The sequence below is a fragment of the Pongo abelii genome, chromosome 21 (assembly GCF_028885655.2).
Source record: "Pongo abelii isolate AG06213 chromosome 21, NHGRI_mPonAbe1-v2.0_pri, whole genome shotgun sequence".
NCBI classification, from domain to species: Eukaryota; Metazoa; Chordata; class Mammalia; order Primates; family Hominidae; genus Pongo; species Pongo abelii.
Genome location: NC_072006.2, coordinates 4256179 through 4277574, shown reverse-complemented (window position 1 = coordinate 4277574; position 21396 = coordinate 4256179). Strand labels below are relative to the sequence as shown.

At 36.9% G+C, this 21396-nt stretch overlaps 1 protein-coding gene across 2 annotated transcripts in view; it reads left to right on the top strand.

The window, feature by feature from the left end:
- Window positions 1-21396, top strand: part of PAK5 (p21 (RAC1) activated kinase 5) — a 301165-nt gene that overhangs the window by 108500 nt on the left and 171269 nt on the right. Inside the window, exons 2-3 of one of the 2 annotated variants that reach the window (XM_054541538.2) lie at window positions 10719-10773; window positions 19297-19446. The gene's annotated coding sequence lies outside the window, so the exon portion shown is untranslated. 2 annotated transcript variants of the gene reach the window in all.

Here is a 21396-nt window from a genome sequence, read left to right as displayed (position 1 = left end):
ACAGATCAAGGGTTAGCACAGCAAACCAGCATACAAGAATTTGAAATCAGCAATCAGAGCTTAGTGAAACAGAAAATCACTTGCTTGGGCTAACAGTGGTTGCTTGTGTCTGCAATTTAGTGTGTGTATGTGTACGCCTTCAATCCACAGGAGTCAGCATGACATGTAAGAACACACCCATATCATCATAGCTTCTCCAGATTGTTGTCAAGAGCTTTTTACCTTTTACAAAGAGTCTTCAGAGCCTGAGACACTCGTAAGCGTGCACATATTCTTGCTTTTTTGGTAAAGGTTTGTGATGCAGAAGAAATGATAAATACCTAAATTGAAAGCAAGGGCTTGACATTCTTGAGTTTCTTATGTAACTGAGATAATTGTTTAAAAGCAGAAGGTTCCATAGAAGTGTACTTTTTAAAAATTTATCTGAAAACATAGCAGTATAGTAGCACTAATAAGTTGAAACATCCTCTTGTCATGGTAATTTTATTGATGAAAGTTGGCATTTAGTTTAAAAATAGTAAGTATAAAAACATCAATTTGAATTGTACTACTTTTTATTAGAGATATAAACTGTTAATAGCTCTTAAGTATTTTAATTTATAGGTTGTCACTTCTCATATATTTTAATACACATTTATATATTTAATAAAAGTAATCTTAAATATTTTAAAATCTGCTATCATATAAATAACTATTTTACATGTCTATTTTTATGACTGTTTTTAGGAGAACATGATTTGGCATTTGTTTGAAAAGTTCTAATTCTCTTTTTTTTTTTTTTTTGAGACAATTCTCTCTCTCTCTCTCTCTTTTTTTTTCCCCCCCTGTTGTCCAGGCTGGAGTGCAGTGGCGTGGTCACAGCTCACTGCAACCTCCACCTCCCAGGTTCAAGCAATCCTCCCACCTCAGCCACCAGAGTAGCTGGGACTACAGGCACACACCACCACACCTGGCTAGTGGTATTTTTGTATTTCTTGTAGAGACAGACTTTTGCCATGTTGGGCATGAGTACAAGAATATGTAAAAAAACCAAAAAGACAAAACACAGCAACTCTACCACAGGTTTCTTCTGTCTTTGAGCTCTACCTGCAGTGGGGATAGATACATGAGTTCTTTCTCACTTCATGGTCCAAGAGGACTGCTGAAACTCCAGCCATCACATCAATTTTCTAGGCAAGAATCAGTAGAAGCAGGGAAGGTCAAATGGGGCTCATTCAGCCTGCCGTCTCATTCTAATGAGCTTTCCCTAAAGTCTCACTAAAACACTTGTGCTTGCATTCCATTGACCACCTGTGGGTACAAGAGATACTGAGAAATATGGTCTTTTATATAATACCTCTTGCCTATATAAAATCAGGATTCTGATGCTATGGAAGTGGATATTGAGACAATAACCAGTAGTATCATAAACATTAATCAAAGGTACCAACTTTCAGTTTGCTCTGATTGTTGGCCAGTGTTATCAGACATCCTAACTTTTCAAAAGAAACTACAAACAGAAGTTTTATGTGAAATCTCCTGTATTTTAAATGTTAGCATCTCATTCAAATAAATTTTAAATTTTTGTTATGAATTTTTTTTTTTTTTTTTGAGATGGAGTTTCGCTCTGTCGCCCAGGCTGGAGTGCAGTGGCAAGATCTTGGCTCACTGCAAGCTCTGCCCCCTGGGTTCACACCATTCTCCTGCCTCAGCCTCCCAAGTAGCTGGGACTACAGGTGCCCACCACCACGCCCAGCTAATTTTTTTGTATTTGTATGAAATAATTTTAGGCCTACAGAGAACTTGCAAAAAAATGGTATGAATATTTCCATATGTTCTTCATCCCTAATGTTAACATTTTGTGTAACCATAGTACAATTACCCAAAATTGGAATTTTAAATTGGCACAATACTATAAATGAAGAATTGGCATTATTTTGTAGTGAGCCAGATAGAAACTATTTTAGGTGTCTGCCACTACGACTTAATTCCACTATTGTAGTGAGAAATTAGTCATAGACAATGCATAAACAAATGAAGGTATCTGTGTTCCAATAAAATTTTGTTTACCAAAAAAAAAAAAAAAAAACAGATCTAGGAAGGATTTGGCCATGGGCTATAGTTTGCCAACTCCTGCTGTAAACTAAACTTATAGACCTTATTTGATTTCATCAGTTTTCTCATTAACATCTTTTCTCTGTTCAATCCAAGATCCAAAATGTATTTAGTTGTTGTCTCCTTAGTGTCTTGCAAACTGAGTTATTTTTCCTTCCTTTTTTGTGAATTTGACTCTTTTGAAGTGTACTATTCAGCTATTTTGTAAAATATCCCTCAATTTGGATTAGTCTGAAGGCTTCTTGTGATTAGATTGAGGTTATCTGTAATACAGATGTGTGCACATGCATGGGTTAGTACACATATGTATATTTCCTAACTCTGAGAGAACCTACAGTTAATGACACTCCAGTAGCAAAGAGCGCACCTCTTATTTTAGTTTATTTGTGCACTAAGTACCCGGGATTGGGTGACTTAGAAACAACAAAATTTATTTCTCGTGATTCTGGAGTCTGGGAAATCCAAGATCAAAGCACCACCAGGTTCAGTGTCTGGTGGAGGCTCCTTCCTCATTGATGGCACCATCTCGGTATCTTCACGTGGTGGAAGGAATGGAAGGGCAAAAGCAGCTCTCTGAAGCCTCTTTTATGGCTGTAGATCCTGTCCATGAGGGCAGGGCCCTCATTGCCTAATCACCTCCCAAGGGCCCCATATTATCACCTTGGGGGTTAAGTTCCAACATATAAATTTTTGGGGGGACACATACACTCAAACTATAGCACCTAGCACCCAGATCTTGGTGGTTTCTAAACACCATTCTCCAATAAAAGAAAACGAGGCTCCTTGAAGAAGTGATTGAGTCCATGGCTGGGGCAGGGAAACTATGAGAACTGTTCAGAATTTTTGTGTTGCCAAAAAGGAAGGTAGCACTCAAAAATAATAAGAACATGTACACAGGACACGGAAACCAACATGCAGGAGCCCCAAGTGGCCAAAACTGGAAAAATTGGGGCAACCAAATATAAAATTGTTTTGCATTATATGCAAGAGTTTTGCATTATAACCCTTAGAATAAAATAAATATCCACATGTACATGGTGATATAAATAAATAATTGAATAAATAAATAAATGGGGGAGAAGGGACAGCTCTCCTTGACTGAAGAATACTAATTAATAAACATAGAAGGAATGAGAGAAACAGAAAATTACCATTTGACCAATAGCATAGTAACAATTGTGGCAGACACAACCTACTGACAGATACTAAAAATATTGGGACAAAGTTTGTAGAGAGCAGGATGTTTGCATAATCTTAAATGTCACCCTCAAGATACTTATTGATCGCAAAGGGAAAAATATAGTAACTTTTTATGGTGTGACAGACCCCACCTTAACCAAATGAAGAAGGTTAACATCACCAGTAATAATACATGACATCATAAACCTCCCACTTCAAACACTGATTTGGTTAATCAGTGAAAAGACTTTGCCCTTGAGTCATCAGTTTGCAACCTTTACCATATAGTACACTTTTGATAGTATTTGATTTGCTACAGCTTTGCCATTACAAAAATAAAATAGAAATAATTTATGTTTTCCTACCTCTTAAAAAATAATGTATTTTTTTTGCCAGTTAGGAAAATGTTGAAGTATGACTCATTTACAGAAGGTTAAATGAAGTATACACGTTTGATATTCCCTGTATTCAAATGCTAAGATTGGTAGGATTTCTAGAAAGAAAACAAAGGCCACACAACTTCAGTAACTATACTAGATTTTAAAATTATGAAGATTCTAATTGGCAAAGCCTTTGGACCAGGCATTCCAAACTCATAACTTCTACTTTTACTATTCTGTTGAATTAATCATATCCCAGGGCACACCTCTTTGGTGTCTAGCATACATAGTTGATCATCCTTTTTGGTCGCTAATACTTTTTTTTTCTTTTACTTTAAGTTCTGAGATACATGTGCAGAATGTGCAGGTTTGTTACATAGGTATACATGCACCATGGTGGTTTGCTGCACCTGTCAACCCATCATCTAGGTTTTAAGCCCTGCATGCATTAGGTATTTGTTCTAATGTTCTCCCTCCCCTTTGGTCACTAATATTTTTAAATACTTGGTAAAAAATCCTTATGCCTTTCCCCTTCAGCCATATAATCAAAGTTCTATTTATACTTTTATTTGCTTAAAAAAGATCCCTGTACTCAATTTTGACCTGCATTTAGTTAACATCATTTTCACTTAGAATCACTTATTCTTATCAGGATTTCAGTTTATTGAACACAACACCCAAGGTAGATGAATTCCAGAAGTTAAATCGCTGTGTGCAAGCCATCACAAATACAGACAGAGCTGCTGAGGCTATTACTTTTTGACGTGATGTTTCTAAGTCAATTGAACTGTTATTGTCCTTTATATATATTTAAGTTGACTTCTTAAATTTAAACTTCTGAGCAATCATATTCAAGAAAAGTAGCCAGTGGCCCACCAAACAGGATCTATAAGCCTAAAAAGACATGAGTTTAGAAGCTGTGTCTGTGGATTCAAACTTAGGTGAGAATTTGTTTAGAATGGGAAAATTATTTATGACAAATTACCAAGTTAAAAAGCTGACAATGCAAACATCACAAAATCAGAGAGACAATGTACCTTTATTAAGAAACTGCCCACCCCACCTCTACACCTTGACTCCTACAAATATGGGCTGTAAATGTTTTGATTATCTTTCTACCTTTAAATATAAAAATTATTTTGAAACATCCTTCTATAGAGAAAATAGAAATATAACACAGCCTTTCCTCTAGGATGTCAAATTAATTTTTTTTCTTATTACTGAAATTTTAAAAAATGCCTTTTGGTGTCATAATTTGTTATTTGTAATGGCACATACTTTTTTTAGAATTATCAAACTTTGGAAAATCTTTATTGCATTTCTTGAATATAACATATCAGTGCATTTAAAATTTACTCGTATAATTAGTTTTAATACTCTTTAAACTGATTAAATACATCACCAGTTGCTCATCAATGTCTTCCTTGTTCTGACTATGATGCGTTTATGTTCTCTTCATACTTGTTAGTATTTTGTGTCAAATCTGTAAGAATTTAAATATTTCCCCATGTTCATGATTCACTCTTCTTCATTAATTAAATTTATCAAATAAGAACCAAACCATTACTTCTATTCAAAATTTTCCTTCTAATAAATTGTTGCTGTTGGTGTGTGCTGAAAATTCTTTTGCTGTAAGGGGCTTCTTGATATAAGAATAATTTTTATTGATTTAATCATTTAGTTGTTTTTTCATGTTCCATTCATTTATTTCTTAGCTTTTCTTCCATTACATCATAAATAAATTTAAAGGTGACCAAAAATGGTACAGTCTTATTTTTATGCAATCAAAGCAGAAAAGTTTAATTTCTCTCTTGTTTTAATAATAGCCTTCAAAACATCTTTCCTTATTGCAGCTAAATGATATATTCCAACCTTGTCAATTTTCTAAACCATATTCCTGTGAATTTTTGCAAATACTTTTTAGCATCCTTAGCACATAGTTGCACCCATGTTGCAGGGCTTATGAAGCTTTATAAAAGGCAGACTTCCTCCAGGCACATACATCTAGTGTTGCAGGGCACAGTTATATGCAATATGCCCTCTCATCCTACATGTTTGTTTATGTGTGTGTGTTTCATTTTATTTTTTAAATTTTTTAAATTTTTAATTTTTGTGGGTATGTAGTTAGTGTATATATTTATGGGTTATGTCAGATATTTTGATATAGGCATGCAATGTGTAATAATCACATCAGGGTAAATGGGATATCGATCACCTCAAGCATTTATCCTTTGTGTTTCGAACAATCCAGTTATACTCTTAGTTATTTTAACATATGCAATTAAATTTTTTTTTTACTATAATTATACTACTGTGCTAGCAAATACTAGGTCTTTTTCATTCTTTCACCCTGCATCTTTGTGCTATGATGCCGGTTGAGTCAGTACATGGAGATGCTGGAGAACTCCTGGAAGCCATTCCTACAGTGGGATGACTAGCGAAGATGAACTATAATGGAAATTGAGTGCAAAACACATACATATATCCCATTAATTACAAACCAAATGCATTGCCAACAACCTCCCTTTTAGCTGGAGCCCCCAAATAACCATAGCTACCCCAACTCCAAGAAACACCTAGAAAGAAATGTGATACTGAAAGTCATTGTTAAAAATTCTTATTTTATACATTTTGTGAAGATACATGACCATGTGAACATATTTCTAGGGTTTTTCCCAAGCCCATAATGTCCATGAACAGTGAGTGGCCTTGAGCTTTTGGCTTCATTGGCTTCATGCAACATGCACCTCTGTTCCTTATTGTGCAAGAGAATATCAAAAACCAAGTCAGTGAGGACACTGATGACAAATAAGTAGCTGAGGGTTGGCAATTCAAAGAAAACAAGTGCCTTGAAACTTTACACGTGAGAGAAGTTTCTCAAATTTGACAATAACTCTTAAAAATATCATACTTTGGTACTAAAAACATAAATAAATCTCCGTAAACTACAAATTAAAAAATTTTTTTTTGATCAGCCAAGCTGGGCCTTTTTTGGAATATGCCTGTGGAAGTAAATAACCTGGATTTTGTGGTTTAGTCATTCATTTATGCTTCAGTTTCTGTTACAAATTTTCTGCTACATTTGTAACGTGCAAGCAATCTAGAATGGATGGGCAGTGTTCTGTTGCCCACAGACTAAGATTGGCTGACATGAGGTGCTATTGCATTACTCATATTTGGGTAAAAAGGAAACATCCTGAGTCAGGTCTCTATTGCCATGAAAATGCTACATAATAAGCAGCCACAAATTTATTTATACATTTATTTAGCTCACAAACTTGTGAGGTTCAGCTGATCTAGACTGGGCTTGCTCATGCATCCTCAGGCAACTGCAGTGGGTGGACTAGATAACTTGGGTGATTTGGCTGGATTTGCACATACTTATCAGGTGACCATTCCCTAATCTAGGCTGCCTTTGCCTAGGGTGACCAGGGCCACATGGCTTCTCTTCTTATGTTTCTCATTCTGCATCTGCCAGCTGGACAGATTTCATGATGACGGCAGAGATGCAAGAACAGTTCGAAATGCACAAGTATTTGAAAATGCGGAGATGTCAGTAATGTCCCATGGAGCAAATCAAATCACATGGCTAAACCTAGAGCCAGAGAGGGAGTGACCTACAATGTTACCTGGTAAAAAGCACTTATACAGTGAAAGATGAAGAATTGAGGCCATATTTTATTTTTGTAATCTATCATGGCATCTGGAACTGAACCCTTGATTTTTCTAATCAACACATTTAAATCCGATTCTTTCCAGTTCAGTAAATAGAACTCCTATCCATCTTGATGCTCAGGCCAAAATACTTTCCCTTGCACCTCAAAGCCATCAATGAGTCAACTAAAGTTTCAAAATACATCTAGAATTGAACCACGTCTCACTCTTCCCACTACTGCTCCTACCCTTGTGCAAACCCGCTGCCATCCTTCACCTGTGCAAACTTGATAGCCTCTTAACTAATATTCCCACTTTCAGTTTTTCCCTCCTGCAGGGTTTCCACCAATTCCAAGAAAACTTTTAAAATGTAAATTAGATCATGCACCTGCTGCTCCAAGCTCGTCAATGGCTTCCTCGTTTTATTGGACTTTATTGTAAGACCAATAAAATCTTCCAACAGACACCAGGCACGGTGGCTCACACCTGTAATCCCAGCACTTTGGGAGAATGAGGGGGGAGGATCACTTGAGGTCAGGGGTTCAAGACCAGCCTGACGAGGAAACCCTGTCTCCACTAAACATACAAAACTTAGCTGGGCACGGTGGCACACGCCTGTAGTCCCAGCTACTCGGAAGCTGCGGCAAGAGAATCAGTTGGGCCTGGGAGGTGGAGGTTGCAATGAGCCGAGATGGCGCCACTGCACTCCAGCCTGGGCGATAGAGCAAGACTTCTTCTTTAAAAAAAAAAAAAAAAACTTCCATTAGATTCTATTGGGACTTACAATAAAATCCAAAATATTTACTGTAGCCTGAAGAGCCATGCGTGGTCTGGTCACTGGCTACTTACCTTGCCTTTTTTAAAAAAATTTATTTATTTATTTATTTATTTATATGAGACGGAGTCTCGCTCTGTCCCCCAGGCTGGAGTGCAGTGGTGCCATCTCAGCTCACTGCAAGCTCCGCCTCCCAGGTTCATGCCATTCTCCTGCCTCAGCCTCCCGAGTAGCTGGGACTACAGGCGCCCGCCACCACGCTCAGCTAATTTTTTGTAGTTTTAGTAGAGACAGGGTTTCACCGTGTTAGCCAGGATGGTATCTATCTCCTGACCTCGTGATCCATCCGCCTCGACCTCCCAAAGTGCTGGGATTACAGGCGTGAGCCACGACGCCCGGCCTTGCCTTGTTTTTATACCACTCTTTTCTCACTGACTCTGCTTCAGCCAAACAAGTCTTCACTGTTATTTATAAACATTGATGACCTCAGGACATTTGTACATGCTAACTCCCTGGCCTGGATGACATTTTGTACATGCTAATTCCCTGGTCTGGATGACTGTTGACCCTGCTGCTGTCTATAACACTCACTCACTCAGTTCATTCAAGTTTCCCTTCGAATGAACTTCTTAACCTCTTTCTCTAGTAATTTTCTGTCACTCTCATTCTAGACCAACTCTTTTTCTTTCTTCATAGTACATGTTAATAGTTGATATTATAACGTATATTTGAATTTTAAAAAATAGCCTAAAGGAATAAAGTTCTAGAAGCATTACAGCTAGAATGAAGATATTTCCAAAACGAGATACATGGGAGAAGTGAAAGCAAAGGAAAACTCTACCACTGAAATATTAAAGTCTATTGCTTCTGGATATTTTAAATGTATAGTTTTTGTGATAGCTAAATATTACCTTTACCTGGAAAGCTTTTAGTCATGCTCTATTTTCTGAACTATATTTCCCAGTTAATATTAGAAGTACATTAAAAACACACACACACACACACAAAAAACTGTCAATGGCTTTGATAGCAAGCCTTGTGCTCATTGGCTACATTTTTTTTGTTTGTTTGTTTGTTTTGAGACAGGGTCTCGCTCTGTCACCCAGGCTAGGAGTGCAGTGGTACGTTCTCAACTCACTGCAACCTCCTCCTCCCGGGTTCAAGCAATTCTCCTGCCTCAGCCTTCCGAGTAGCTGAGATTACAGGCGCGAGCCACCGTACTTGGGCTAAGTTATTTTTGTATTTTTAGTAGAGATGGGGCCATGTTGGCCAGGCTGGTCTCAAACTCCTGACCGCAGGTGATCCGCCCACCTCGGCCTCCCAAAGTGCTGAAATTACAGGCGTAAGCCACCACACCTGGCCAACATTCTTGCTCCTATATAGCTGTGGAACCTTCAGGGAGCACTCTAGCATGCTAGGAAAATCTGGATCACTGTTAAGTGATGCCAAGCCCGAGTTCTTCAATTGAGCCACGGGAAGAGGAGCCTGTATAATGGAGGGAAACCCTTTATATCCAGGGTTTAATCCTTCTGCTGTGCGACAGAGAGACGTCTTTGGCAGTCTCCAGAAGACCGGGGGCCAATTTTTACATAATGTTTTATTTTGCATATTTATTGAGGTAAAATTTATGAAACATACAATTAACTCATTTAAAATGAACAACTTAGTGACATTTAGTACATTCAAAAAGTTGTGCGACTACCACCTCTATCTAATTCCAAAACATTTCCATTGCTCCAAAATAAAACCCTGTACCCATTAAGCAGTTACTCCTCATTTTCCTGTTCCCAAGTCTCTGGTAACCACAAATCTGCTGTCTGTGTCTATGGATCTACCTACTCTGGATAGTTCATATAAGTACACTTATAAAATATGTGACTTTTTGTGCCTGCCTTCTTTCCCCTGACATGTTTTTAAGGTTCATCCACACTAGCGTGTATGAGTACTTTATTCTTTTTTCTATTGAATAACATCTGACTGATTGGATATACTACATGTTATTTATCCAATCACCTCTTGATGGTCATTTGAGTTGTTCCCACCTTTTGGCTGTTATGAATAGTATCATTATGAACATTCCTGTACTACATTTCTGTGCAGTGCCTGTTTTCAGTTTTTTGGGGTATATACCTGGGAGGGGAATTGCTGTTATCACAGTGGCAACGTAATTTTTTAATGTGTAAAATAAAATACCTAGGATTATTTTTAAAAGGCAATAATGTTGATACAGAGCTATCAAAACATTAAATAAAATAAATGTGTGTTATGGTGATATATATTTCTTGATTTTGCACTATAGCAAGTCTACTAACTGCTGTGCATTCAAAGTATACATGATGTTTCCAGGCATCTGCAACACTTGTAATATGAAAGTGTTTGTGTTTTTTTGGTCATAGCTCCTTCCAGTATTACTGGGATTTATTGGCTGTTAAAGACTAATAGAAATAAAAATAACTTTTTTTCTATTCGAATTCATGGAACCCTTGAAGTCTATCTAATTGAGCCCAGGGACAGTTACGACCCCCAGTTAAGAATCCCTGTTTTAAAGGAGAGTGATGGTGAAAAACTCACTTCCTAGTAGCACATTTATCTCTAACTCTCTCACCACTCTTCTCCCATCTCATCTTTTGTTTTAGGAAATCTAAACTCAGCAGAATCAGCTTGGACAGGTGCAGATTCATTGAAGTGAAGGTTAGTGAATTCACACACTCCAAAGACATTACAATGGAGTTTTAAACTGTTATCTTTTACCATTTTAGGTGTCAGATTAAATTTAAGTTAATTTCCATATAACTTAAACACAGGAATTAAAATAGCTTTTCTAAACCTGATGTTGTGTAGTACCTTAGAGTATCTAAAGTTCTCACACATACATCATTGTATTTAATCCTCTGAAAATTGTGTAAGTAGGTGTTATAGAGGAAGTACACCCTGTTATTACCTTGGTTTTAGGATGAGGAAGCCCAGAGACAGAACAGTGTAGTCAATTAAGTTTAAAAGGCAAACACAATGGGCTAGAACCTGGGTCATCTAGTTAATACAAGCTTTAAGTGCTTTTTCTATTGGAGCAGAAAATCAATATATCTAAACATAATTGTTCACTTGGCTTTTCAGTGTAAAGAAGAGTTACTCCAAAAATAAAAGCCAACACATTGTAAACTGCTCTCTATATGGGGAAAAAAAAGAGCAGTAATGTGATATTATAGTTCACGGTCCTAGAAAGCTCAATTCTTCTATTGTCTCAAAGGAAATGTCCCAAAGAGGCCAGAAACTCAAACCAGATATTTTCCTGTTGGAAAAGGTGAAGATGTTTTCGAAAACTGAGTTTTATTATTACCTGAAAAGAAAAATAAAATAGTGCTCAATCTGTATTTGAAGAAATCCCAAAACAGAATATTGTTCTGTATGCTCTGAGAACTTTCTCTAGAGAGGATTTCCTGCATTGGACAAATGCACAAATAATTTCTGCCAAAATGCAGTCCCATATGTCATAGTTTTCTTGTTCTGAATGAAAGAAAATCCATTTGTGAGTGGGTTAGGTTTTCTATGCACCAAAAGTTACTTATTCAATTTTTTAGAGTTTCTATTATGTTGCTTTCTCCTCTGGATGCAGAACGTAACATACCTCATTCCAACAGTGAAGGGAAAGAAAAAATGCTGAGCTTTGGCTGTAAATATTTTATCATATATAGAGACAAAGATCACAGGGGGGCAGATGAGTAGCAGGAAACAAATGTGATGTTGTTTTCAAATCTTCAGAGGAGGTTTATATTAAACTGTCTCTGCAAGCTTGTTTTCTGCCTGGCTTTTACACTGTCAAACCTGGTAATGGAACCCTTTTGTGTACTTGGAGTTCACCTACTGGATGAGGAATGCAGCATCTAACTGAAAGTGTTAAAATTATCCATGTTATAAAGTATACACAAAGAAATATTGGCAGAGTGATGAAGACATATTTCTAAGAAAGATGATTCATATTTATATTGTTTTGGAAAGTTTCTATCCTAGTAAAGACAATAGGTTAAAAAATATGTTGTATGTTGAGTTTTCTCAATTCAGTTTATTCTTTTTCTCCTCTTACTCTAATGTCTCAGAGTTGTTGGAAGGTTTTAATCTAATGGGATCTAGCATCTTTCTTGATTTTGTAACCCACTGGAGTTTATTTGGCTAGAACTCAGTATTAATGAGGACAAGGTCTTGAGCCCATTCTCCATGAGGGGAGGACAAAGTGCTATTTTCCTAACATAATGGCACGGACCACGTATCAAACCTACTACTCACAAAATTGCATCTCTGGGTCCAAGGAAAAGTGGATGAAAGGGTGAGTAATACAACAACTGTTCTAAATTGCAGATCTGATGGAACCGTTCCTGTCTCTAAATTACCTTGAAATGTATTTGCATAAAGGGCTGCCATTCTTGAATGTGAGGAGGGGAAAAAAACATGCGGAGACTGTTTATACCAGTAAAGCTGATAGTAAATCTTCCTTCCGTTTTACATACAATAGAATTTTAGAGTTTAAAATGTTTAAAGTTTAAATTTTAGAGTTTTTAAACTCTAAAATTCTATAGTATATAAAACAGAAGAAGGCTCATTAACTCTGAGATATGAATATATTATTGATATTGGTCACTTACCGATGTGCCTAATAGTATACTCATATCTGAGTCAGGTGCCATTTGTAATGCAGTTGTTATATGTTTTGAATGCATATCATGAATGAGCATCTGATTTCCAACATCCCCAATATAGGAGTAAAATGTCCAGAGAATCTATGTAAATGAAGTACAAAATGGCGGCCGGGTGCTGTGGCTCACACCTGTAATGCCAGCACTTTGGGAGGCTGAGGCAGGTGTATCACCTGAGGTCAGGAGTTTGAGACCAGCCTCGCCAACATGGCAGAACCCTGTCTCTACTAAAAATACAAAAATTAGCCAGGCGTGGTGGCGGGCACCTGTAATCCCAGCCACTCGGGAGGCTGAGGTAGGAGAATCACTTGAACCTGGGAGGCAGAGGTTGCAATGAGCCAAGATGGTGCCACTGCACTCCAGCCTGGGCAACAGAGTGAGACTTGGTCCTTGGTCTCAAAAACAAAACAAAACAAGAAAACAAAACGAAATGGCATAAACTTATGTGAAAACTTAGTTATGCTTAACTAGGACATTTAGGATTGTTTGTTTGCTTGTTTCTTTTTCAAATTATTCGCAGATATCAGGTCACTGATTTTTGGCTTGAAGAGCTAAATTCGGTGACTAAAGTGCTGCTTGGAATGGTTTTGTACTTGGTAAAAAATGCGCGCTAATTTTTTTACTATTCATTATTGGCCAGGTACTCTGCATAGGCCATTTTATAGAAAATGGTATTCATCTCCATCTTTCAGATGAGTAAATAATCTCAGGGAATAATAAATTGCCTCAAATCGTGCAGCTAGTAAAAGGTGGAGCCAGTCTGTGGATACAAAGCCAACTCCATCCTCTTGAAGGTTGGAAATGCAAATTCTAAATTTAATTGACATCTGTACCTTTTGTTAAAATATGCATTATCAACATGTTCAGAATGGTATAGCTGTTATCTGAACATAGTCTACTAAACATTCAGCATTCAGATTTCTTTTTTTTTTTTTTTTTTTTTTGAGGTAAGTTCTGGCTCTGTCACCCAGGCTGGAATACGGTGGCGTGATCTCAGCTCACTGCAACTTCTACCTCCCAGGCTCAAGCCATCCCCATACCCCAGCCTTCCAAGTAGCTGGGACGACAGGCCTGCACCACCACACCCGGCTCATTTTTGTATTTTTTGTGGAGATGGGGTTTCACCATGTTGCTCAGGCTGGTCTCAAACTCATGAGCTCAAGTGATCAGCTTGTCTCTGCCTTCCAAAATGCTAGGATTACAGGGTGAGCCACCACACCCGGACCCCAGATTGCTTTTTAAAAGTCAGTAATGGTAATATGGCTTTAGCAGAGATATATGGGTAAAGTCTTAATGGCATGTTTTAAGAGAAAGAAATATGAGAGGAGAGTTTTAGTGATGATTTGAGAATGTCTTAAAGTAATTTTATGATATCTAATATTTACTTGATTAATTTGGCTATTTGTAGCATAAATAGAAAATTAAAAGTAATACAAATCCTTAGAAAATAAACTCAAAATGGTTAATTATATAGAAAATGTAATATAATGATGCTAACGAAATACAGAAATTTACAAAATGCATTTAGTTTTATTTTTCTGGATCAAAGTATTACTTCTGCCAAATATATTGAATTATCTTATTGTTATGCAGTAGACCCACACGATTATATCAATTTTAAAATTGCATTCCATTACAAGGTGACTTGTCTGGTGATACTCTAAACTATTTGAATAGGGTATCAAAAGATGCAGAAAAGAAATTATGTCTACTTATATTTTAGCCTATTTTGAACTAATTTAAAAGCAGCTGTCAGAACCGTCCTTCTAGAATTTATTGTTGCCTGTGTAAGACATTGCTTTTTACTATGCCCTAGGGATCCTAGCAATAATAGTTTAAAACATAGAGCATGCTTTTAAGAAGATTTTTTTTCAGCTACTGCATGTTCTTTCTTTGATTTTGATTTTTATATATATATTTTTTATTATACTTTAAGTTCTAGGGTACATGTGCACAATGTGCAGGTTTGTTACATATGCATACATATGCCATGTTCGTGTACTGCACCCATTAACTCATCATTTACATTAGGTATATCTCCTAATGCTATCCCTCCCCCCTCCCCCCACCCCTCAACAGGCCCCGGTGTATGATGTTCCCCTTCCTGTGTCCAAGTGTTCTCATTGTTCAATTCCCACCTATGAGTGAGAACATGTGGTGTTTGGTTTTTTGTCCTTGCGATAGTTTGCTGAGAATGACGGTTTCCAGCTTCATCCATGTCCCTACAAAGGACATGAACTCATCCTTTTTTATGGCTGCATAGTATTCCATGGTGTATATATGACACATTTTCTTAATCCTGTCTATCATTGTTGGACATTTGGGTTGGTTCCAAGTCTTTGCTATTGTGAATAGTGCCACAATAAACATACATGTGCATGTGTCTTTATAGCAGCATGATTTCTAATCCTTTGGGTATATACCCAGTAATGGGATGGCTGAGTCAAATGGTATTTCCCGTTCTAGATCCCTGAGGAATCACCACACTGACTTCCACAATGGTTGAACTAGTTTTCAGTCCCACCAACCGTGTAAAATTGTTCCTATTTCTCCACATCCTCTCCAGCACCTGTTGTTTCCTGACTTTTTAATGATCGCTATTCTAACTGGTGTGAGATGGTATCTCATTATGGTTTTGATTTTCATTTCCCTGATGGCCAGTGATGATGAGCATTTTTCATGTGTCTGTTGGCTGCATAAATGTCTTCTTTTGAGAAGTGTCTGTTCATGCCTTTCACCCACTTGTTGATGGGGTTGTTTGTTTTTTTCTTGTAAATTTGTTTGAGTTCTTTGTAGATTGTGGATATTAGCCCTTTGTCAAATGAGTAGATTGCAAAATTTTTCTCCCATTCTGTAGGTTGCCTGTTCACTCTGATGGTAGTTTCTTTTGCTGTGCAGAAGCTCTTTAGTTTAATTAGACTCCATTTGTCAATTTTGGCTTTTGTTGCCATTGGTTTTGGTGTTTTAGACATGAAGTCCTTGCTCATGCCTATGTCCTGAATGGTATTGCCTAGGTTTTCTTCTAGGATTTTTATGGTTTTAGGTCTAACATTTAAGTCTTTAATCCATCTTGAATTAATTTTTGTATAAGGTGTAGGGAAGGGATCCAGTTCCAGCTTTCTCCATATGGCTAGCCAGTTTTCCCAGCACCATTTATTAAATAGGGAATCCTTTCCCCATTTCTTGTTTTTGTCAGCTTTGTCAAAGATCAGATGGTTGTAGATGTGTGGTATTATTTCTGAGGGCTCTCTTCTGTTTCATTGGTCTATATCTGTTTTGGTAGCAGTACCATGCTGTTTTGGTTATATAGCCTTGTAGTAGAAGATAATTTTAGCAACAAATTACTTTCTATGAAGTACAAGTAAATCAATGTTAAAGGTAACCATTTTAAAATATTGAGAAGTAAACTTAATTGGAAAATCTTCACAACACCTTTAAAACATAAATTCATATTCTAAGGGGGTCTTAAACATTTTTCAAATGCACTGGAAAATAGCCATGTAAAGCGTGTTCTCTCCAGTGTACCTCTCACAGAGTACTTGCATTTTTACAGAAAATACGAGGAACTAAGTATGGACATTTTGTACCTGCAGTTAACTAGTGCATATAATGAAACAAAAGCTGGTATTTCTTATTCTTATCCAAGGAGAAAAATGGAACAATTTTCTAGGAATTTAGGTTGACCTATAATAGACAAGGCGAACTATTAACCTACAATTATTTTCAGGGAAATTTTCTTTGAACTTGTCTGAAAATTGGAGAAGCAGTAATTAATATCATGCAGAAGAAAATACCTGGGCTCTGGGATTTCATTTTTTATAGATATGTCATAATTGTACCTATTTTGGGGACACATGTGATGTTTTGATACATGTATACAATGTGAAAATGAAGTCAAGGTAATTGAGATATCCATCACTTCAAACATTTACCTTTTCTTTGTGTTGGGAACATTGCAATTCTTCTCTCCTAGTTATTTTGAAATATACAGTAAATTACTGTTAACTGTAATTTTCCTATGGCACTCCCAAATATTAGAACTTATTCCTTCTATCTAACTGTGTTTTTATGCTCATTAATCAACTTCTCTTCATTTCTCTTGCTCCCCACTTTCCTTTCCAGTCTCTGGAAACCATAATTCTACCATCTACCTCCATGAGGTCTACATTTTTTTAGCTCCCATGTGTGAGTGAGAACATTTTCTTTGCCTGGCTTGTTTCACTTAATATAATAACCTGCAGTTCCATCCATATTGCTGCCAATGACAGAAGTTAATTTCTTTTTGTGACTGAATAGTATTTGATTGTATATATATATATACCACATTTTCTTTATCCATTCTTTCAGTGATGGAAACTTAGGTTGATTCCATGTCTTGGCTACTATGAATAGCACTGAAATAAACATGGATGTGGAGATATCTATTCAATACATTGATTTCCTTTCTTTTGATATATACTCAGCAGTGGGATTGCTGGGTTTTATGGTAGTTCTATTTTTAGTTTTCTGAGAAACCTCCATGTTGTTTTCCGTAGTGGCTGTATTACTTTACATTCCCACCAACAGCATACAAGTATTTCCCTCTTTCTGCATCCTTGCCAGCATTTGTTATTTTTTTTTCTTTTTGATAATAGCCATTCTAACTGGAGTGTGATAGTATCTCATTGTGGTTTTGATTTGTATTTCCCTGATGATTAGTGATGTTGAGCATTTTTTCAAACACCTGTTGGACATTTGTATGTCTTCTTTTGAGAAATGTCTGTTTGGGTCTTTTGTCCATTTTTAATTGGATTATTATTTGCTTTTGAGTTGTTTGAGTTTCTAATATATCCTGGTTATTAACCTCTTGTCAGATGGATAGTTTGCAAATATTTTCTCTCATACTGTAGATTGTCTCTTCACTTTGTCGACTGTTTCCTTTGCTGTTCAGAATTTTTTTAGCTTGATGTAATCCCATTTGTCTACTTTTGTTTTTGTTGCCTATTCTTTTGAGGTCTTACCCCAAAAATCTTTGCCTAGACCAATGTCTTGTAATGTTTTCTCAATGTTTTCTTCAGTAGTTTCATAGTTTAGGTTTTACATTTAAGTCTTTAATCAATTTTGAGTTGATTTTTGCATATAGTGAGAGAGAAGGGTCTAGTTTCATTCTTCTGTATATGTATATCAGGTTTTCCTAGCATCATTTATTAAACAGACTGTCCTTTCCTCAATGTGTGTTCTTGGAGCCTTTGGCAAAATTCGTTGCCTGTAAGTGCGTGGATTTATTTCTGTGACCTTTATTCTGTTCTATTCATTGGCATGTCTGTTTTCATGCTAGTAACATGTTGGTTTGGTTACTATAGCTTTGTAGTATAATCTGAAATCAAGTACTTTAATGCCTCCAGTTTTATTCTTTCTGCTCAGGATTGCTTTAGTTATTCAGAGTCTTTTGTGTTTCTGCATGAATTTTAGGATTCCTCTTTCCATTTCTGCAAAGAATCTTATTAATATTTTGATAGGATTGCTGGAATTTGTCTTTTTAATAGGACAGCAGAGAATATAAGAAATAATATTTGCTTTCGGTTCTTGGGTCTTTCATGAAGAATATAAAATCTATATGTAGTCCTTTTCTACCCTATCTATAATATTTATTATTTACTCATTTAAATGGCAAGGGTATGTTGAACTATAAACAAGGTTGGGAATTTGTACAATCCGCATACAACTGTGATTCAGCCAATATGTATATAGTTGATTCTCATTATTTGTGATTTTATATTTACAGATTCACCTTCTCATATCTTTTACATTTTGGTGCTTAATGTTGGTGTTTCTATGGTTTGAAATGGCCACATAGTGTCGGGCTGACTTGCTGTCTCACGTTCCTAAGCACAATAGGCTGTCACGCGCCTTATGGAGAAAACACGTGTGTTAGAAAATCTTTGTTGAGGCATAAGCTACAGTGCTGTTGATTGTGAGTTCCATCTTAATAAATCAACAATATGTATACACAGTGACACACATAAAACAAGTTATGTATTGATTATTTGACAAAAATATTGGAGCCAGAGACTTGCGGAAACCTAACCCTCTATTTCTCCTAGGAACAATGCTTCAGTATTTGCTAATTTAGTGTTTGTGGTGACTTCATAAATCATAACTACTGCAAATGTCAAGAATTGACTGTATTGAAAATATACGATTACCGGGTAGTGGGCTAGGCCCCAGAGATTCAGGAATCAAAGGCACAGTTCCTGACCCCACAAGGTTCACCATCTATTGGAGAAATGGATTTGTAATAGAATAATTATTCACAGTGGAGAAAATGCTGTGGTACAGATGTAGCCAAGAGGAGTCTAATCCTACCTAAGGTGTCCCGGTAATAATATACAGATCCGTAGCTGCATGCCTGAGAAAATGAAAGAAACGGTAAAAAAGAATGCACTGCATGTGGGAGAATGTAAAGTAAATGTGGCTATATGTTTATTTTTAAGCACAGCATAATGCTAGTGGGGTTCTGAGTCATTTTGGTACTATATTGTTACAGAAATACACTGTGGTGAAATGCTTCCACCTCTTGCTAAAATGAGCACTGAGAAAAAATGAAGAAGACTGACAAGCACCAACGAAAAGTTGCAGAATAGAAATAGCCACACTCCTCTGGAGTCTTTAATTCATCCACAGCCATCATATAAAGGTAGGGGAGTAAATTACTTTATGGTTTTGTCCTTTTAAAATGTATTTTAAATTAAACAATACTAAAAACACAGAAACATGCATGTGTTGATTCAACAATATTCTCTGGGTGACTGCTATAGGCCTGCAAACTGTTGTAGGCACTGGAAACTGAAAGGGCAAGCTTATGGCCTTACAGAAGCTGACATTCCGGTGGAAAGGGTAAGTAAATAAATGAAAAGGAAACTGACAACCATTGATAATGCTTATGAACACGATAAGCAGGTTAACGAGATAAGGGATGACGGACTACTTTAGTTTGAGTGTCAGAGCAGAATACTTAGAGAGTTTGAGCTGAGAACTGAGTGACAGAAAAAATCCAGCCAGTAGGGTTTGAAGATCATACTGTCCATGTGTCATGAACCAGGATCCATGTGGATGTATTCAAGGTTTGGAAACAAGGCCAGTATCACTTTAAGAGAGGGACTTTAGAGAAGCAGGATGTAGGAGATGAAGCTGGAGAGCTGTTTAGATGTGGGAAAGTGTCTTCATTTTATTTTAATAAAGATGGAAGTTATTGGAGAGTCATTAACAGGTGAATGAAAAAATTTATATTTTTTAAAGGCCATTCTTCTTTATTATAGCCAACTAGTATGTATGGGGGTTGCAGGAGCTGAAAACAGGGTGCTCTTACCCACGTAAAAGATACTGCTGACTTGGCTTAGGGATGTGGCATTGGAGATGGATGAATTTGAAAGATATTTGGGCATAGATGACCACCCAAGCTCCTTATGGAGCTCCAAATATAATTCTAATTTCCATATGCAGGGTATGCTGTCTATTTGCGTTTTAATACACAAGAGTCAGATTGTAATTTATTCTACTATTTCAAAGAACTGCTTATGATGTATATGTCTGTGGCCTGCTTCTGAAACTTAGAGGGTGTTGATGTCAAATTGTGAAAATAAAGAAAATTCTGCCCAAAATCTCATATTCTCAGTGGGTTATCTTGTAACACTCGGAGACTTGAGCATTCCAGATGTGTTTGTAGCTCTTCTCCTGCTTCCTGGATGGCTCCTGACTTCTAAGAACATTGTTGCTGAAGCCACTGAGAGGCAGCCTGTGGGAAGGGTGTCCTTCTAGATGAGAAACAAGAGTTTTTTAAGGATAGTGGCTTAAGTCAGTCAAGCATAACTTCAAGACTAAAACTTTTATACTGGGTTATTCATAGATGGAATGTTGAAGGGAAAATTAAAATCCAATTTCAAATTGGTGCTTTAAAAAGATGAGAATATATGGATTCAAGCAATGGTTACCAGAGAAACTTTTCCTCTGTGCAGTGAGGGTTTCGCATCTTGTATTATGTAACCATTGTGCAATGTCCATAGGGGAGGGAAGGGAGGAAAAGAAATGTATGCAATGACCTTGTAGGTCCAAATTTGCAAGAAGCCAACAGCTACCGTTGGAGGGTGGACAACCCTAAAGTCTGTGCTCAGAAGAGTTATTCATGATAGCTCAACTGAATGGTATTTTAAGATCTCAGCAAAGTGCAGCTTGCTTTCCAATATTCATAACTGTCTGAAATGGTTCTAAACTTGTATGGTGTAGGAATTCTTCCTTCCTCCACGCCAGATCCTTCTGTAAAGCTTTTGGTCGTTAGGAAACAGACCCAGTGCAGCAATTATACAGTGCTGGATAATTAAAAAGTCTCATGAGACTCTACAAGTTCACAGGAGAGCCAAGGCTCAAGCTTACTGAGGGGTATTTTGTACCACACAGCTCAGGTAGCTAAAAGCAAGCTTTGTTAAGAAGTAAACAGGTGCAAAGCATCAATCAGTACAATTTTGATAAACAGCATAGACAAGCTGGTACAGGATGCTGGTGGGGTTTTAGACTTTTCACAGCACCTTATAAATCACTAGCTAGTACATTTCACCTCTGACTTGGCCAAAATCAATACCATGTTTCCAGG